Source organism: Phyllobates terribilis, unplaced genomic scaffold, assembly GCF_046119375.1.
Source record: "Phyllobates terribilis strain yellow unplaced genomic scaffold, ASM4611937v1 Scaffold_7__3_contigs__length_470593459, whole genome shotgun sequence".
Taxonomy (NCBI): Eukaryota; Metazoa; Chordata; class Amphibia; order Anura; family Dendrobatidae; genus Phyllobates; species Phyllobates terribilis.
In genome coordinates this window covers 369,589,919-369,610,996 of record NW_027362767.1, presented here as the reverse complement: position 1 = coordinate 369,610,996, position 21,078 = coordinate 369,589,919, and the positions used below count along the sequence as shown (strand labels likewise).

General features: G+C 41.3%; 1 protein-coding gene across 1 annotated transcript in view; it reads left to right on the top strand.

Moving 5' to 3' along the window:
* LOC141154852 (5-hydroxytryptamine receptor 2A-like) overlaps positions 1-21,078 on the top strand; it is a 773,101-nt gene that overhangs the window by 118,634 nt on the left and 633,389 nt on the right. The gene's annotated exons all lie outside the window — the stretch shown is intronic.

Genomic DNA, 21,078 nt, shown 5'->3' with positions numbered 1-21,078 from the left:
CCAGGTTGCTTTGATAGCAGCCTTCAGCTCGTCTGCATTGTTGGGTCTGGGGTCTCTCATCTTCCTCTGACAATACCCCATAGATTCTCTATGGGGTTAAGGTCAGGTGAGTTTGCTGGCCAGTCAAGCACAGTGATACTGTTGTTTGTAAACCAGGTATTGGTACTTTTGGCAGTGTGGACAGGTGCCAAGTCCTGCTGGAGAATGACATTTCCATCTCCAAAAAGCTTGTCGGCAGAGGGAAGCATGAAGTGCTCTAAAATTTCCTAGTAGACGGCTGCGCTGACTTTGGTCTTGATAAAACACAGTGGACCTACACCAGCAGATGACATGGCTCCCCAAACCATCACTGATTGTGGAAACTTCACACTAGACCTCAAGCAGCATGGATTGCGTGCCTCTCCACTCTTCCTCCAGACTCTGGGACCTTGATTTCCAATTGAAATGCAAAATTTACTTTTAATTTACTCAGTGTCAATGACTGCCTTCTGGAAATCTGTCAAGTCAGCTGTCTTCCCCATGATTGTAAAGCCTACTGAAACAGACTAAGAGACCTTTTTAAACGCTTAGGAAGCCTTTGCAGGTGTTTTTTTGTTAATTATTCTAATTTACTGAGCTATTGACTTTTGTGTTTTCATTGGCTGTAAGCCATAATCAACATTAACAGAAATAAACATTTGAAATAGATAACTCTGTTTGTAATGACTCTATATAATATACGAGTTACACTTTTTGTATTGAAGAACTGAAATAAATTAACTTTTTGATGATATTCTAATTTAGTGAGATGCACCTGTATAGATTTTTTAACAATTCGGAATAGATCATATGTCTGATTTATTTTCAAGCTATTTGAGTGCATTTTCCATATTATATTGCTGTGTTCTATTTTCAGCACCATGGACAGCGCAAAGATGGGCATCTACAAAGGTGTCTAGGATTTTTTCCCCCAGAAACAGTGCCACTTTTGTTCATGGACTGTGCCTAGTTTTGCACCGCATCCTTCTTAAAGGGAAACTTTCACCAGGTATTTGCTACCTCATCTGAGAGCAACAAAATGTAGGAAAAGAGACCCTGATTCCAGTGATGTATCACTTCGTTTACTGGGTGCAGCAGTTGTGATACAATCAGACTTTTTAGATGTAGCATGTAGAAAAGCTCAGAAAGCTAACCCGGCTACAGCACAGCTTTCTGTGTACATTGTCTATTGACAGTGAGCTGCTTATCAGAGGAGGGGAAGTGGTCGGACCAGGGCTCATGTGAGCTAATCCTGCCCACACCACAGTGTTCTGTGTGCATTGTATAGTGACAGTGGAAACATTTTGAACTGTAGGTCGCAATGTGAAAAAAAACATCAAATGCAGTGTGTAGCCCTAGCCTAGGATTGATTATAACTTATAATTTATAAGCTAGGGCTACACAGTGTTGTCTGGGATTTATACATTTGTTTAAGCAGAAATAAAAACTAATTAAGAAAGAAAACAAATTTCAATTTATTTATACTAGTGATTTATTGCCGTTTCTGCACCACTGATCCTGCCTGCCTCTGGTCTTTCTTGTTTATTAGTAATAGGCATGAAGACAGACAATTATTGTGGCAGGTTTGGGTTTTCACTAGTGATGATCACCACGAAACAGCATGTTGTTCCATACGATGTCCTTCAGGTAGACAATGCCCTTCATGTATACTGTATCATAATAGACTTTTTTTCAATATGCAGAATAAAACCTCTAAAGTATGCTGATATTGGAAAAGTATTCAATAAGCAATGCACCAAAGGAATACGATGTATGTTATCTGCAAATTGGTTGAACAATGTCACATCCTGCTATAGGAAAGAATAAAACTTAGATCAAGGCACTTATTAGATTTTCTTCAACAATCTGGGTGGCACTGTGTGTCCACTGTACCTTAAGATATGTTCACATGGGATGGACACCATACTGAATTTCAGTCTGATTTTTCAGGCAAAAAAATTGCAAATGAGATTTCATCATAGTTAATCTATGTAAAAATCCATGCAGACTCCATGTGATATTTTACGAGGAATTACAAGCTTTCCAATACTGAGATTCATGCAAATTTATTAGCTGCAAATCATATTTTGGTGGAAAATTCAGCTCTGTTGGTGAAGTCGAATTTCAAAAGATCTGCTCATCTGTAAAACCATATACACTATATTATAACACCATCTTACACTTACATTGATGTGAAACCCTTTTTGACTGTATCTGATATAAATCATGGTGAACACCCATGATATCTCCCTTGTTCTAATGCCACAAATGTCGTGATTTCATGACACCCATCTTATCACCTAATACAGCACTTTCAGCCATTAAGTGGTCCATTGTATTGAAGGTTTCCTCACTTGGTTAAATATGATTGATTGAAGTACAGGGTGGGCCATTTATATGGATACACCTAAATTAAATGGGAATGGTTGGTGATATCAACATCCTTTTTGTGGCACATTAGTGTATGGGAGGGGGAAAACTTTTCCAGATGGGTGGTGACCATGGCGGCCATTTTGAAGTTGGCCATTTTGGATCCAATTTTATTTTTTTCAATGGGAAGAGGGTCATGTGAATCATCAAACGTATTGAGAATTTCATAAGAAAAACAATGGTGTGCTTGGTTTTAATGTAACTTTATTCTTTCATGAGGTTTTAACAAGTTTATGACCACTTATAAAATGTGTTCAAAGTGCTGCCCATTGTGTTGGATTGTCAATTCAACCCTCTTCTTCCATTCTTGACACACTGATTGCAACATCGCAGAAGAAATGCTAGCACAGGCTTAAAGTATCCTTTGTTTCAGATGCTGCTCATCTCATATCTTCACTGCATAGACAATTGCCTTCAGATGACCCCAAAGATTAAAGTCTAGGGGGATCAGATCGGGAGACCTTGGTGGCCATTCAACTGGCCCACCATGACCAATCCACTTTCCAGGAAACTGTTCATGTAGAAATGCTCAGACCTGACACCCATAATGTGGTGGTGCACCATCTTGTTGGAAAAACTCAGGGAACGTGCCATCTTCAGTGCATAAAGAGGGCAACACATCATCATGTAGCAATTTCAGAAATCCAGTGGCATTGAGGTTTCTATTGATGAAGAATGGCCCCACTATCTTTGTACCCCATATACCACACCATGCCATTAAGATACAAGATGTGCAACATCTGAAAGAACAGATACTGGAAGCTTGTGCTAGCATTTCTTCTGCGGTGTTGCTATCAGTGTGTCAAGACTGAGAGAAGAGGGTTGCATTGATAATCCAACACAATGGGCAGCACTTTGAACACATTTTTTAAGTGGTCATAAACTTGTAAAAAACTCATGAAAGAATAAAGTTACGTTAAAACCAAGCACATCATTGTTTTTCTTATGAATTGCTCAATAAGTTTGATGTGTCACATGACCCTCTTCCCATTGAAAAAAATGGCCAAATTCAAAATGGCCACCATGGTCACCACACATCTGGAAAAGTTTTCCTCCTCCCATATACTAATGTGCCACAAACAGGAAGTTGATATCACCAACAATTCCCATTTAATTTAGGTGTATCCATATAAATGGCCAACCCTGTAGTTACCGCTTTCATTAGGCCCACAAGACTTATAAATAGGTCACTTCTGATCTTGACATACACATACTGTAGACCTCCTTCTATGAAGGTAAAATGATCAGATTCTCAAAATTATATTTTCACGTGTCAGAGAAGAGGAGATGATATATAAAGGTTAAAATGTGAAGATAGACTTTCTTGATCAATGCCCAATCCTGTGTGATGCTTAAAAAAATATTATCATACAAGTAGGTATATAATACAATTATGTACATTTGCCTAAGAGATCTTAAAAATCTACAACCTATGAGATCAATCTAACCTTGGGAGCTCATGCATAGGGTCATATTACAGATCCATACAACTTCTGCCTCGTAAAAAGCAATAATAGGGCCCACCATGGAATTTTTTCTTTTTACATAGTGCCATCAGGGCTTTACAGAAATCATCATTGCTGTGCCAATTGGGGCTCACTATATACATTCCCTATCAATATGTCTTTGAAATGTGGGTAAAGCATCCGGAGGAGATGTTGTCCTTGGTGGGATTTGACCTCAGCGCTGCAAGGCAACAGTTCTAACCATTGAGCCATCTTGCCGCCTTAGAAATCTATGGCCAAGTGCCTACAACTTCTGTTATCCACCCTAGTGTAGAAAGATTCTAACATAGAAGCACAGACTCCATGAGCTTGATTCATCACTTGTAATTTATTAAAGTCACTTTTCTCTTTTTGTCTTGAGGTATTTGCTGAAGTTTGGAGAAATAGCAATGAAGAGTCGAGCCCATGTGCTACTATACGGACTGTATACACATATCTTAGCAGTGTGCAAATGTGTATATTGGGAAAGATCTAAATCTTAAAAATTCAATAACTTCTTCATTACTTACATACGTAAAGAAATAAATATATACTGCTCATTTTTATTGCGCTGGTATGGTAGATTTGTAACATTAATTATATTGTTGTTCAATACAAAAGGCAGGCTGCTAAATCCTCTCTAATTTAGATTACTCAAATTAACCATAAATTTAACAAGCCCAAATAACAGTCCATCACAGTGGTAGAGATAAAACCAATGTCTAAATGTATCCGATAAGAATAATATTAGATATGCGCATACTGGTAGTGATAGGAGTTTCTTCCTGTTGCTATTAGGCCACGTTCACACATTCAGTATTTCGTCAGTATTTAACATTAATATTCAATGTAAAAAGTTAGAGATGTGCTAAGAAGTAAATCCAAAACTAAAATATAGAAATAATATCGTTTTTTCATATGAACATAAATCAACTGGATATGCAAGTAATGGTTCCAAAAAATGGTGTTTCCTACCTTTTGTTATCTTCTGGCACCATTGATCTGTGCCATATGAAAATCCCTATGGTTTTATCCATATGATGATCCTTTTGTTTGCTCCAAATGAACTGTTCTGCAGAGCATTTCACTTTGCTCAATAGAGATCCTGGCAAAAGGCCTGCAGAGTGTTGCACTATGCTCAATAGAGATCCTGTCAAAATGCCCAAAAAAGTCCGTCCCTTTGTACAGGGTACTGAATTGTGTGTCCATGTGTCCCAATCTTAGATGCACTCGTGGAGTGAATGTGTCCACAATCCACGTGATGGAGAAGGAACTGAGCAATATATATGTGGTGCCAGCCGGTCACCGTAGTATCGCGCAGTGATTCCAACAGGCTGCCACCTAAGTGGTGACCGGCCAGCACCACATCCATATCGCTCAGTAGTATCTTTTCATTATACTGAAACATAACAAATGGAATAAAAAGTGATAAAAAGTCGTATGATGTGATGCTTTGGTCATCTTGCTGTTCTTCATAGCTTAATGGAAGATGAAATGTGAAGCTTTACCTGTGTGGTTATTTTAATAGTGATTTTCTAGTAGAGTATAACAAAGTGCCTACCTACCATGTGTAACAATCCAAGCCCATGGATAGACTCTCCTTCTTTCCCTGGGTTCATTTTCCAACTGTTTTCAACTGTGCAATTTTTTTAATTTTTCTGGTGGTCAGCGTCCAGTAGCACATGTTGCAACTACCGCTGGGGCTCAGCATGCTTTACTACACCACAGAGCTCCTCTACTGGTCGGCATATGGTACTACTTCTAATTAGGACACCTTCACTGATGTCAAGAGGACTAATAATATAAACAAATTTTTGGGCACCATCCGGTTCCATCCTGGCCTCAGCACGCAGCTGTTCTTGAGCCTGTGCGCAGGTGTAGTTTTTCTTAATTTTTCTTGAATTTGATTTAGAACTCTAAATTCTATTGAAACAAATTCAACACAATACTGCAATATGCTAGAAAAAATTTTACCGGAGGCATATTACATCAGAACCACTGAGTGGGCACACAAAGTGGCCACAGCAGGGGACAGTTAGAAGTCCGCAACCATAACATTTTTGTGCATAGTTGAGCCATTTCCATGTAAAAGTTATCTTTTTTGTACTCAATTCTTCTATAAAGAACACTTATGGCCAGACTTTTATGAACAGAAGATAGGTGTAGCCAGGGCATACTGGTTGCATAATGTGTCTTTGATCTGCTACACTAAGTTTCCTTGGCCGACTACTGATTTTATGGTCCTATACATTGTCTGTCTTTTGGTGTTCTCAATGCTGAGAAATACAGGCAGATATTTATCCATCATACAGTACCAATAAGGGAGGCGTCTGACTCCAAATTTATTCTGCATCAGGACAACAACCCCAAACATACAGACAATGTCATTAACAACTATCCTCGGTGTAAAGAAGAACAAGGAGTCTTGGAAGTGATGAGATGATCCCACAGAGCCCTGATCTCAATATCATCCAGTCTGTCTTTGATTACAAGAAGAGACGGAAGAATTTACACAAACGACATTCACAGAAGATCTGCCACTGTACCAAGAAGAATTGATGCTCTGATCCATTTTTCAACCCCTTTACGACCTTGGACATATGAGTAAATCCAAGGTCGTATCCCTGCACTCCACGTGAAGAGCTCGCATGTTTTCAGGGACACGACAGCTGACAAGTACATCACTAATCCCGCCCATCGGCGCCCATGTCACATGGCCACGGGTCACCAATTGGTTGGCATGACAACCCGGGGTCTGCAGGAGACCCCTGCGGTTGTCATTGCCGGGATGCTATAAGCTCTGTCCAGCAGTTGGAGCTCATAGCAGGTGAGCATTCTTGCTACACACAGCAGGGCTGTAGCACAGGCAATCGGATGATCGCAGATTCTAGTCTCCTATGGAGACTATTGAAGCCAGTGAAAAGTAAAAAGAAATGTTTTTAAAAATATTAAAAGTAAAAAATATATAAAAGTTCAAATTGCCCCCCTTTCTCCCCATTCAAAATAAAACAATAAAAAAAACAAATATACACATACTTGATATTGCCGCGTTCAGAATCACCTGATCTATCAATGTATAAAAAGAATTAATCCAATTGGCAAATGGCGTAACAAGGAAAAAAAATGCCAGAATTAAGTGTTTTTTGTCGCCACAACATTGCAATAAAATGCAATAAGAAAACGGTATCAATAAAAATGTCAGCTCAGCCCGCAAAAAATAAGCCTTCACCCGGCCCCAGATCCTGAAAAATGGAGACGCTACAAGTCTCGGGAAATGGCAACTTTTTTTTTTTGCAAATGATGAAATTTTTTTCACCACTTAAATAAAAAAGAACCTGTACAAGTTTGGTATCTACGAACCCGTAATAACCTGATGAATCACAATGGCAGGTCAGTTTTAGCATTTAGTGAACATGATAAAAAAAATCAATTGTGGAATTGCACTTTTTTTTGCAATTTTACCGCACTTTGAATTTTTTTCCCCTTTTTCCAATACACAATATGGTAAAACCAATGATGCTGTTCAAAAGTACAACTTATCCCATAAAAAAAAGTCCTCATTATATTATATAAAGGGGTTATTCAAGTTTTAAAGCAAATTTGTCAGCAAGTTTTTGCTATGTAATCAGAGGACAGCAAGAGGTAGGGGCTGACATACTGATTTCAGTGATTTGTCACTTATTAGGCTGTGTGCTGTAGATTATCTCTGCGTGGACTAGCTCTCTTGTGCCTCCTAGTCCAACCATGCACCCAGCAGTGATTAGCAGTTTACTGTCAATATACAATGCACACAGAAAACTGTGGTGTGGGCAGGATTAGCTTCCTGAGTTCTCCTACATGTAAAATACTCTGTGTAGTTAAGTGACACATTGCTGGAATCAGAATCTTTTTTTCTACATCAGATGAGGTATGAAAAACCTGGTGACAGATTCCCTTTAACATATTCATGGTTTATAATAAAGCTCCTGCATTAATTTGGTCTCCCAAAACAAGTTTTGGGGACTACAACTACTTAGAGAATACTGTTTGACTCCGAAATAATTATTTCTAACAGCCTGAAGAACTTCTTAAGCTTATTACAGGGAACTAGTTGTGTACTTTAATTTAGTAAGTCCATCCAGTTAAATCAAACTTAATTTACACATTAGCTTCTGCACAATATAAATTGGTCTACGCTGGTCAGACATGGCCCCGTATTGCTCGGATATTGTCAATAGCTTATTACAACTAATATTCTGTAATGTAATCTTAGTTGATATTGATGACTTAACACTTAAACAGATTAATATAATTTTAATTTCCGTGTCTGGACAGGAAATCTATCTATCACACAAATGGAAATGACGATTTTGCAGTAATACTGAATAATTATCATCCAGTGATCTATCCCATAATCAATTATTAAAGGTTACCATCTGCTCTGCTGCAACAGAAAACTCATCCTTAAGCATTTTATTCCATATCCTGTGCTTGTATTAATTAACATTGCTATTAGGAACTTGTTTTCATATTAAAAAGGCCATTATGAATACACTATCTTGCTCTTTTTTTGATAATTATTTGGAAGAACACAGCACAGCTATAATCGTAATCAATCGCGATCTTCATCCATAGTAGAGAAAATCTATGAAATAAAAATGTAGAATAATTTTTTTTTCCCAGTCCTACTTTGAAATATAACAAGTCTGATCATTTTGTGGTATGGTAATTATATGCAACTCATAATAAATACAATCATGTGTAAAAAGGGAAGAAGGAGAAAGAAAAGCGGACATGACTTTAGGCAATAGCATTAAAACTAGCCATATATGATATATGTAAGTTTTCGATCAGCCGGAATCTGATGGATCAGTCGTCTGTTTTATCCCACCAGCTATATGCCAGACTTAACTGTCAGATCAAATACGATTTAAAAAACGTTGCATATGCAAGGTGGCAAATGATGGTCGAAATTGAGTTTATTTAGATGTAAACAATTACTTACGAAAGTGTCTAACTACATATATGGCACATAGAAGTTTGTCATCAGCCTTCAATGATTATCGCTTAAAATTTACAAACATTATTAATGGTTGAAAAAGGGCACTTATGCAAATATTTGTGTATGACCTGTCTAGTAGCAGTTTAAGGGGTTGTCTGGGGGGATTCATAAGTCTGTAGTCACACAGAGTGACTGCAGACTTATCGATTTGGACCGGACCCCTTTAAAGGATAATTCCCAAGATAAGGGATAACTTACTGATCGCTAAGACTGACCACTGGGATCCCCAGTGATGTCAAGAAGAGTCTATGGAACCAAGCCCTACAGAGTGCCATCTTAAATGGAGCTGCTGTCCACATTCTCTGCTCCATTCATTGTCTATGTGACCGACAGAAATGGTGAAGCGCTTTGCTTATGTTCTATGGAGAGAAGATCGCTTACATGTTCAGAATAACCCCTTAAAAGGAATCTGTCAACAGGTTTTTGCTACTTCATCTAAGAGCAGCATGATGTAGAGAAAGACCCTGAATCCAAGGATCTATCACTTAGTTTACTGGGGGCAGCATTTATAACACATTTTTTGATTTAGCATTTAACAGAGCTTAGAAAGCTTCCCCACACCTCACCAGACTCTCCCCAACCCTGCCCACACCAGGCTCTCTATGTACTTTGTCTATTGAGAGTGAGCTGCTTATCACCGGAGGGGTGGAGTCAAACTAGAACCTGCACACCAGCTAGTCACTGAAATGTTAATGTCATAGTGATAAAACCTTCAGTCTGAGTATACAACGGCACAAAGCTTCACATGTGACACATTATTGAATTATGTGCTTTAACCCCTACCTTATGTTGTCCTCAGATTACATAGCAAAAACCTGCTGACATATTCCCTTTAAGCTATCTACAAACAGATACTTTATGTCAGCCTGTGATGGTTGTGGAATAAAAAGTCAAGAAGCTCAGTATTCTGAAAAAGAAAAGGTGATCACTTGATAGCCGCTTGTAATTCAAGACCAGGGGTGACCGCTAAGCTTTTGTGAGAGATTGCAGATGTAATTATTGTTTTATTTGCTGCTTTTTTATTTTTTCTCCTTCAAGGTCAGTTAATGTGAAAATTATTCCTATTGTCACTATATCACTTGTGGTAAAGCGACTTGCTCTGCTGTATGCAGAGGTAGACAAGTAACACTGTCTCTTTAAATTTTAGATTAGTTTATTAAGCATCATAAACTAACCTGGGGTCCATAAAGAAAACACAGCCCATTCAGCATAAAGGCAAAACAAAATACAAAGTTGCATTCGGCCACTTAGGGTTAGTCACTCACGGTTCAGCAAAGTGCATGCAAGCTCCTCTCTGAAGCAGGTTTTTCCAGACACTGACCAACACCCGAGTGCAAATGCTGGCTATTTAAATCCCAGACCACTCCCTGGATTGGAGATATAGTGGATGGCATCCCGCCCTGCACTTCGCCATCCACTAAAAACATGGCCCTTGTAAACCTGGCCTGTTAACCCTCTCTGCACCTAATTGTGCAGGAGAAACTTCCATGTTTCACATCACTGAGGCTAACAGACTCAGTGAAACATATCTCCCTCCTGACACACTACCAGTGACCTTGTCACATATCCCCCCCTCTGCCCAAAGCCGGGGGTTTTGGCACTTTCACTCGTTAGACAGGGAAATCTGGACAGGGCAACGGCATTAGCATGTAATTTCCCGGGCCCGTGCTCCACCGAAAAACTATAGTCTTGGAGGGCCAGGAACCATTTGGTCAATCGGGCATTTTTCCCCATCCTTTCCCTCATCCATCTTAGAGGAGCATGCTCTGAGACCAGTCTGAATTTGCGGCCTAACAGGTAGTATCTAAGGGTATCAACTGCCCATTTGGCGGCCAGGCACTCCTTTTCCACAATTTCATAGTTCTTTTCGCAGACCGAGAGCTTTCTGCTCAAATAAAGAATGGGGGGTTCCTCTCCATTTATCTCTTGGGATAAGACAGCTCCTATGCCGACGTCTGAGTCATCCGTCTGGAGCATTTTATGGAAGTCAGGCGCTATCAAGACCAGCTGATTACACAGGGCACGCTTCAGTTCTTGGAACACGACCTCCGCCTCAGAAGACCACTTGGTCTTCGCCGTCTTCGTGCCTCTAAGTAGGTCGGTTAGGGGTGCCGCTATTGTGGTGAAATTCGGGATAAATCACAGATAATATCACATGATTCCCAGAAAGGCCTGTACCTGTTTCTTGGAGGCTGGTTGCGGGCAATTCTGGATTGCCTCCACCTTGTTAATTTGCGGTTTTATTTCGCCCCTTCCAACGACGTAGCCCAAGTATTTTGCCTCTTCTCTTCCTATGCCCCATCCGACATTTCTCAAGACATCCAGTACAGCCTGGACCTTCTGCAGGTAGGTTCCCCAATCTGTGCTAAAAATCGCAATGTCATTTAGGTAAGTGGCAGCGTATTTCTTATGTGAGCCTAGGATCCGGTCCATGGCCCTATGGAAGGTAGCTGGGGCTCCCTGTTGTCCGAATGGCATCCTGGTTTATTGAAAAAACCCGTCTGGGGTAGAGAAGGCTATTTTCTCTTTGGCACCTGGGGACAGGATAATTTGCCAGTACCCTTTAGTCAGGTCCAGGGTAGTGATGTACCTGGCAGGCCTCAGCCTCTCAATAACTTCATTGACCCGAGGCATCGGGTAGGCATCAAACTTGGACACTTTGTTTAGCTTCCTATAATTGTTACAGAGTGCCATTCTCCATCCGGCTTGGGTACAAAAGGGCTGGACCAGCCGCTCTTAGACTCCTCTTAATGCCCAGGCTTAACATTCTCCTCACCTCTTTGGAGATCACCTCGCGGCGGGTTTTGGGAATTCGATATGGTCTCTAGTTCACCCGTACATGCGGTTCCGTCAATATTTCATGCTCCACAACTTGCGTACAACCGGGCAATTCTGAGAACAGGTCTCGGTTTCTCTGCAGGAGCTCCCGTCACTGTTGTTTTTGGGCCGGTGATAATGTCTCAGCCACTGTGATGTCCTCGACCCTTGCTTCAGGACTGGCCCCTAGACATGTAGCTTCCACCCGTTCCCTGTCCCGCCACGGCTTAAGTAAGTTGACGTGGTAGATCTGGTACTGCTTTCTTCTACTCGCCTGGTGGACTTTGTAATTAACTTCACTCAGCTTCTCGACCACCTCGTATGACCCTTGCCATTTAGTCAGAAACTTGCTCTCGTCCGTGGGTACTAACACTACCATGCAGTCTCCCGAGCAGAATTGTCTCAGCCTTGCGGCCAGATTGTAGACCCATGTTTGGGTTTCTTGAGCCTGTAAAAGGCTCTCTTTCACGATTGGCATCACTCTCTGTATCAGGTCCTGCATCTAGGCCACATACTTGATGATGCTCCGGTAGGGTGTAACCTCTGTTTCCCAGGTCTCCTTGGCTATGTCCAGAAGTTCCCGAGGGTGTTGTCCGTATAGCAATTCGAACAGCGAAAACCCAGTAGAGCTCTGAGAAACTTCCCTAATGGAGGACAGCAGGTACGGCAGTAGGTAATCCCAGTCTTGCCCATCCTTCTCCACAACCTTCTTCAACATTGACTTCAAGGTCTTGTTGACTCTTTTACCACTCCGTCGGTCTGCGGATGGTATAGCGACGTCCAGAGTTGTGTAATTTGGAAAGTCTTACACAACTCCCTTATCACCTTCGACATAAAAGGAGTTCCCTGGTCCATCAGGATCTCCTTTGGCAGACCTGTCCGTGAGAAAATATGCAACAGCACTCTGGCGATACTTCAGGTGGAGGAATTTCTCAATGGTACCGCTTCCGGATACCGAGTTGCATAGTCCAATGCTACGAGGATGTATTGGTGCCCCCGGGCAGACTTCACCATGGGGCCCGACAAAGTCCATGGCAATCTGGTCAAATGGGACATCTAGGACATCGGGCAATGGTACTAGGGGGTTCCTGAAATGGGACACAGGAGCCTTTAGCTGACAGGTGGGACAGGACCGACAGTAGTTCACAATTTCACGGTGACATCCAGGCCAGTAGAACCTCTGTAGGACCCGCTCCCGAGTCTTGTCTACCCCTAGATGTCCACCCAAGATGTGAGAATGGACCAGGTCTAACACTCTCTGCCTATAGGGTGCCAGCACCACCAACTGCTCTATGACTTTCCTTTTTGGGTTAGTGACCCGATAAAGAAGTTCCCTATTAAGTGAGAAATATGGGAACCTGGTGTCAGCCCCCAGCTCTTGAGCAACCCCATTGATTACAGATACATTGTCAAAGGCATACTTCAAAGTCGGATCCCGCATCTGTGCAGTACCAAAGTTCCCCCCAGACACCCCCAAATCCGGAACCTCGGCCTCCGGGGTCACATCTCATTTTCATCACCCATAAGGACACACAGGGGGAACTAATCTGCCTCTGACTGCGATGGTGATGCATCATGGTGTAACCGGCTCCCATTCGAGACACAGGGCACACCTGCTTTCCGCCACAAGTCCCAGAACAGACTGAAGTCCCGCCCTATTATCATGAGCTGAATCAGATCCTTGACCACCCCAACCTCATGGGACTCAGATCCACAGTTAGTGTGTATAGTCACTCTAGCCATAGGATAATCCTTGGCGTCCCCGTGAATGCACGTCACACCCACATTTTTCCCGTTGGATCAACTGGTGTGGAAGCGTGGCCCTTATGAGAGTCACCAAGCTCCCTGAGTCCAGGAGTCCTGCCACCAGTACCCCATTAATGGTCACGGGACACGACTGTGGCCCCTCACCGGGCTGATAGTCCACACTGCAGGCATAGTAAGAACAGCAACGTCCAAGGCTACAGTCCATTTGTTAAGAGGCCTGGGTTCATCGGGCAGCTACATGGCCTGGGCCGTGACACCTCCAACAAATAATCTCTCCCACAGGGACCTTGAGCATCACCTCCCCCGCCCTTTTGGACATTAGATGCCCCACCCTTTTTTGGGCCTCCGCCCCCTGGTGAGTTCCCCAGTATGGAGTGGGCTGCCTTCCCAAGGAACCCTTGGCCCCCTGGTACCTCTCAACCAATCTGACCAGTTCATCAGCTTCCCGGGGATCACCCTGGGCAACCCAAGCCTGTATTGGCCTTGGCAGGGAATGTATGAACCGGTCCATAACCACTCGCTCTACCATCTGTGCAAGTGTAGAGAACTCAGGCTGCAACCATTTTTGGACCAGGTGCAGTAAGTCAAACAATTGCGCGTGAGGGGGTGTCTCCCAGTGATATGCCCAGCAGTGGATGTGGTGTGCCCTAACAGACATTGCTACCCCCAAGCGTGCCAAAATTTCAGTTTTTAACTTTGCATACTCTTTTGCGTCTTTCAGGCCCAAGTCATAATAGACCTTCTGTGGCTCCCCTGTTAAATATGGCACCAGAACCTCCACCCACTGCTACCCTTTCAAACACAGGCAGGAACACCTCAATATCATCCCCCGGGGTCAACTTTTGTAATGCTCTTCTTACCATCTTTCTGACGTGTGATTCATCACCTGGATTTGGGGTTTGGACAGTTGTCCTGCCACGGATCTCCCCTGCTAGGAGTTCCATCTGTCATTGCTGCTGTTGGATCTGCTGGATCAGGAGTTTGTCTCCTGCTATACCTGCTGGCTCTGCTGCTGCTCTCGTTGCTGCTGTAGCTGCTCCTGGTGCTGCTGCTGCATGTTCCATTGGCTCTGCAGGTGCTGCTGCTGTTACTGCACCTGCTGCGCCAGCAACAGATGCTTAAGCAGGTTTTCCATTTTGTCCAGCGTCACTTGCTGGCTTATGGCAGACTTCACCCAGGACATGTAGCACCTCTTGTAACAGTCACACGTGTTCGCTGGGAGTTTTGCCCGCATTTCTAACACCACTTGTGGTAAAGCGACTTGCTCGGCTGTATGCAGAGGTAGACAAGTAACACTGTCTCTTTAAATTTTGGGTTATATTATTAAGCGCCATAAACTAACCTGGGGTACATAAAGAAAAAAATAAAGGCAAAAAGGCAAAACAAAATACAAAGCTGCAGCACAGTCCATATATCGGCCGGCGGCCGGCCACTCAGGGTTAGTCACTCATGGTTCAGCACAGCACATGCAAGTGCCTCTCTGGAGAAGGTTTTTCCAGTAACTGACCAACACCTGAGTGTAAAGACTTGCAATTTAAAGCCCAGATCACTCCCTGGATTGAAGATATGGTGGATGGCATCCCTCCCTGCACTTTGCCATCCATTAAAAACATGGCCCTTGTAAAAGCTTTGATAAAGAACGCAGGCTTGCATTTGCAATGCGTCGCTATGCCTTTCTACTCCATGGAATTTCTTTTTATCCAATAAAGGGTTTTGCAATTTAAGAAGCTGGAATATTTATCCTCTCTATTGCTACATGTGGTCCGCTGGTTTCCGTGCTTCAGGACTCCTAGAGGGAGCGTGGGTGAGCTGTTGTTTTCTTTCTTTCAGTGAAACATCTCCCTTCTGACACACTACCAGTGACTTTGTCACACACTATACAGTTTGTGGAAGCATAAAAGTCTGGAATTTCGGGTAGTTTCACATCATGTCCAGTATTTTCTTATCTGCAGAGCTGATTCGAAAGTTTTTCTACTTTTGTAACATTTTTCCCATTTGTGATCCCATCCCTGGCTCATTTTTTGATTAGCTGTCGCCGCCTGGAGCGATATCACATGTGCATCACGGAACAACAATAGTATTGTCGCCAGGCCAGCAAATCAAAAGAGGAGCCAGGATGCCATCAAGGAAGAGGTGGTTCTCAGGGCTCCTGTCAATTCTGCTTATTAGCAGAGTGCAGAAGCTGCAGTGCTCCAGCATGTGCCACACCACATTGATTGTTTATTAGGGCATATAGTTATTTATACAGTTTTGCTGTGGTACCTATACACTTAAAAGGAATCTCAAAGAATGATTTACCCATATAAATAAAGTACTACAGGAAGTAAACCCAAATCTGCTGTTATCACACCCACAAATACACAATTGACATCCCAGAAAGTCCCTCTCCTCCTTTAAGCTCTTGAAACCATGAAATGGGATGTCAATCTCGCATTCGTCTGTGTGATAATGGTAGCTTAGTCAAGGTAATTTAGATACGGCACGTGGCAACACTAAACGGCGTTTGCTGACAAATTGCTGGGACATTTGCCTATATTAAGAGGTTGATAGCAGAACTAGAGAATCGATTCCCAAGACTTCAGTCGGGTCAGAAATCTTTTACCACTGGATAGGAGGCCTGTTAATCTCCTTACCTACAGGCAATCCCGTCTCGTTGTGTATGCGTCACACCGCAATGATGACGTTCAGTAGTTACAGATTACTGACCTGGCTGATGTGCTATGATCTTGCAAATTAATTCTGACATGTCTAGCTGATAAGATTTATTATTAAAAATAGAAAAAAAATCAAAAAATAGCCCCCAAAACATAAGACATGGGAATAGTTTTATTTTAGCAGCAGAAGAAAAATCAAAACAACAGAGATCTATTTGTAAAAACAACACAAAGTGGTTCCATGAACACCATACTTAGAACATGCATGGATTTCAAAAAGTAGAACAGTGGTTATTTAGAAAATCATAAGGAACAATAGCACAATCCACAGAACCTTGGTGCAGAAAATACTCTGATGATATTAGCCAAGTAAAATCTCTCTCTCTCTCCTCTTCTTTCTCTTGCCTTCTCTCACTCTCATCTTCTGTCTCTCTCTCAACTTCTATTTTGTCTTCTCTCTATCTCTCACTTTTTCTTTCTCGTCTTCACTCTCTCATCTTTTTTCTCTCTCGTCTTCCTCCATTCTCTTGTCTTCTCTCTATCTCTTGTCTTTTCTCTCATCTTCCCTCTCATCTCTCGTCTTCTCTCTCCTGCTCATCTTCTCTCTCATCTCTCTCTCGTATTCGTTCTGTCTCTCTTTTCTCTCTTGTCTTCTCTCTTTCATCCTTCCTCTCTCGCTTTCTCTCTCTTCTTCCCTCTAGTCCTCTCTATTTCTCACCTTCACTCTCTCTCATCTTCTCTATTTCATCCTCCCTCTCTCGCTTTCTTTCTCTTCTCTCTAGTCATCTCTCTTTCTCATCTTTACTCTCTCATCTTCTTTCTTTCTTTCTCTCTCTCTCGTCTTCTCTCTCATCCTCTCTTTCTCATCTTCACTCTCTCTCGTCTTCTCTCTCTCTTGACTTGTCTCTTTTATTTTTCCTCTCTCGCTTTCTCTCTCATTTTCTTGCTCGTCATCTGTCTCTCCTGTTCACTCTCTTATCTTCTCTCTTTCTCTCTCTCATCTCTTTCTCTCTCATCTTTTCCCTCTGTCTTTTTTTGTCTTGTGATGTTTATGGACTTTTTTGCTCCAAATTAATTTTGTGCTAAATAAAAAAATGCTCTTTATTTTATTTCCTGGAATCTTTTTTGCTTCTGTTTGGCGCAAGAAGTCGCACGTTACAAAATTTTTGCACAGAAATTTCAGATGTACATGAAGTCACTCCAAGGTGGGACTAGAGCATATTTGCACAAAAATAAATGGTGATTTATTTGTTTTAAAGTCACAATTGATGGATCAGGAGCAAACATTTCAATGACTAACATAAAAACATGGGAACAACATGTAAAAAATAGCCGATATTTAAATATTGCTAATGCAGAAACTAACATTAACTTCCATACCGTACCACAAAAGTAATTTTTTACTACATCTATTTTCATGATGCTTCTTCCAGCTAAAGTGTTATTATTATGCATGGAAATACAGCCTAGATATACGACTGTAGATTTTCCCTGACAGCTGTAAATGGTGCAAAGCTGTGTCTATTTCCAGCTATTTAAACATTATCACTTCGTCGTCTATGAAAAAGGGGGAAAAAATAATAATCACAAGACTCAACTCTGCCAACAAAAGCAAGAATGTTTTTGTCTTTCCGAGAAAACTGAATATTTACGCTGGTCAGAAAACCTTTCATGTGAACTGAAGTGTCAAAACTAGATTGTTGTGCATTATAATAGAAGATTTGTATTTATCTGTAAATGTTGAATATTATAATTTAACTTTCATCGTCATTGAGGCGAATATAAGCCTTAAAGCTATGTACAGTAGCCCTAGGCAAGCCCTCACTGGTTTCAATTCACTGCTTGGGGAACCTATTATTTTCCATGTTTTTCCATTCCTGACTTCATTTTTTGTTTATGGATGGGCAGGAGATATCAGTTGTATTGACTGTAGACTCCAATGACAAATATCAGATTTTACTAACGTAAAGGCTAAAAATGCTGGCATTGTCAATGAATAGTAATGGAGAGAAACTGTCGAGCTGAATTTATGCATTCATTTCTCATGACAGGTAGAAGAAAAGTAACAGAAAACTGTATATCTGCCCACTTTGGAGGGAACATTCACTGTTAGCAATTTTTTTTGAAGAAGGATTGGCATTTTAGGATGAGAATGCGAAAAATTACAATTTATATCTTTTACACCCAAGATAAATCTGGCAAATTTCCGCTCCTTCGTAAAGGGAATGTGTCACCAGATTTTTGCTAGCCCATCTGAGAGCAGCATTATGGAGGGGCAGAGAACCTGAATCCAGCGATGTATCACTTACTGGGCTGTTTGCTGTAGTTTTGATTAAAACTGTTTTCCCTGCTGCAGATCTACCAGTTCTCTGGATGCTGAGCTCTGTATGACCCCTGATCACTGATTGGCAGATTTCTGTGTGCACTGTGCATAGGCAGACAACAGTCAATCAGTGATGGGGACGTGATTGGACTACCTGGTAGCAGGCCAAGTAGTCCTCTATTGATAATCTCCTGCTGTTAAAATAGTGATTTCATAAAAACTATAATAAGCAGAAGAATAAGTGATACATTACTGGAATTAGGCGCTCTGCCCCATACATTATGCTGTTCTCAGATTAGGTAACAAAAGACTGGTACCAGATTCCCTTTAAAATAGTTCTTGTTGCCTACAGTGTGACGTAGTTAGGCAAGTCAACCTCAGATTTTGATTTTATGTGGCTCCTTGGTTGAATTACCGAATGTCAAACTGCTTTTTTGTTCCTAGACATAGGATAAAGTTATGCATTCGGATAGCGATTTCAAGTTATGTCCAAGTTATTTACTGGAAAATACACTGTGGTTGCAAATGCAGCCCACCCCTCCACCCCCTAATCCCGAGAATAGGACTCTAAAATGCCCTATTAGTATGCAGTGATGGCCACAAGTTGTAATTGGCAATGTAATACAATCCTATAGACCATGGAGCAGTGACATTCATGAATAGCCAATGCTCCATTTCAGCAGAGCTCATGACAGTGGTATCTCTTAAGGGGTGAAATATATTAGGCAGCGAGAGAACAGACAGTTCTTGAAATCGATGTGTAAAAACCAAAGATGTCCACTCTTTCAATTCACAGGGCTGAAAGGATTTACTACTTACAAATTGGGGTCAGATACCACATTACACCCTTAGAGATAGCTCATAGGTCCCTGTTGCTTTTGTGGCATGGGGGTGGTGGATTTGGAGGTCGATGTGGCCACCTTACCTCCTGGGTCCCTGTGCGTCTGCACAGGTTGCACCAATTATATCTCTGCCACTGTAATGGATCTCTAATGACTGGTGGGTAAGCTGTGAAAAGATCCTAATGGAAGAGATGTTGGGTTAGAAATCAATGTGTATGGTGATGGTCAGGGGTGGACATGCCATTGGTGCAACCTATTAAATCCCACAAGGGCCCAAGAGGTAAGGGGGCCACATCTATCTCCAAAGCAGGTGGAATTGTGCATTATTAGGATCTATTGGACTGCAAAGGGCCCATATACTGTTCCAGCACAGGGGCCCTTTCCTGTCTGTGTCCGCGCGTGTAACATCAGTAAAGCCCTGTTTTCATTGTGTCATGCTTTCTATTATAATGGAAGCTATGGGGCTCTGCCAGGTCTACCTTACCATTGACTGTGACAGTAGACCCCACTGACTTACAATGGGTTTTGTAAGGTTCTATTATAATTCCATCATTTCGACAAGAATAATGCGTCATCTAATGCTAAGCTTTTCGTGAAATCTGATGGAATTGGCCCCCCTGACAAATTGGTGAACATTACATTAGTTGTCCCATTCAGTCTTGTTATATAGTACACTTTTGACTTATTTCTCCTCAAAAACACCACCAAAATGTTGTGGTTTAAAAGAAATGTGAAAAGTATTTTTCAGATATGTAATCAGGAACAATTTTAGCTGAGAACCACTAGCTGTATCAATTTCAGACGCTTTTGGCTTCTTTAGTGCCATCTTGTCTCCCAACTTGGCATTGGCATAACAAAGTAAACAGCATATTAATTTTATGTAAAATCAGAAATTTATGCATTTTTTGTAAGCAAACAACTCGGCTTTTGTGGCATGGCGACAATAACACAGAAAATATTAATCGGGAATAAATGCATTTATATTTCCAAATGATAACAGATGTATAAAAGAATTTAATTAATTAAGGGGAAACAGCCAGGGAAATAGCTCTACTATTCTGGCAAAAGCAGATCCGTCTAGAGACATAATTATTATTGAGGTGTTCCATTTATGCATTCAATTAACAACAACAAAGATGATTTTATCAACAGACAGAAAAATGGGAAGCTTGATGTAAAAAAATACAAAGAAAATAATTTCAATTGTTTTATATATATATTTTTTTATTTGTAAAGAACAGAAATAAATGTGTTTTTATAATACAATACATACTAATATCTCTGAAATTTTAAAGGACCACTTAAACAATTTTTTTTATTGCCCCCTCTTTCAGCCATCAATAATATGTGTACAGTGTGCATTAACATACAGTACAGACCAAAAGTTTGGACACACCTTCTCATTTAAAGATTTTTCTGTATTTTCATGACTATGAAAATTGTACATTCACACTGAAGGCATCAAAACTATGAATTACCACATGTGGAATTATATACTTAACAAAAAAGTGTGAAACATCTGAAAATATGTCTTATATTCAAGGTTCTTCAAAGTAGCCACCTTTTGCTTTGATGACTGCTTTGCACACTCTAGGCATTCTCTTGATGAGCTTCAAGAGGTAGTCACCGGAAATGGTTTTCACTTCACAGGTGTGCCCTGTCAGGTTTAATAAGTGGGATTTCTTGGCTTATAAATGGGGTT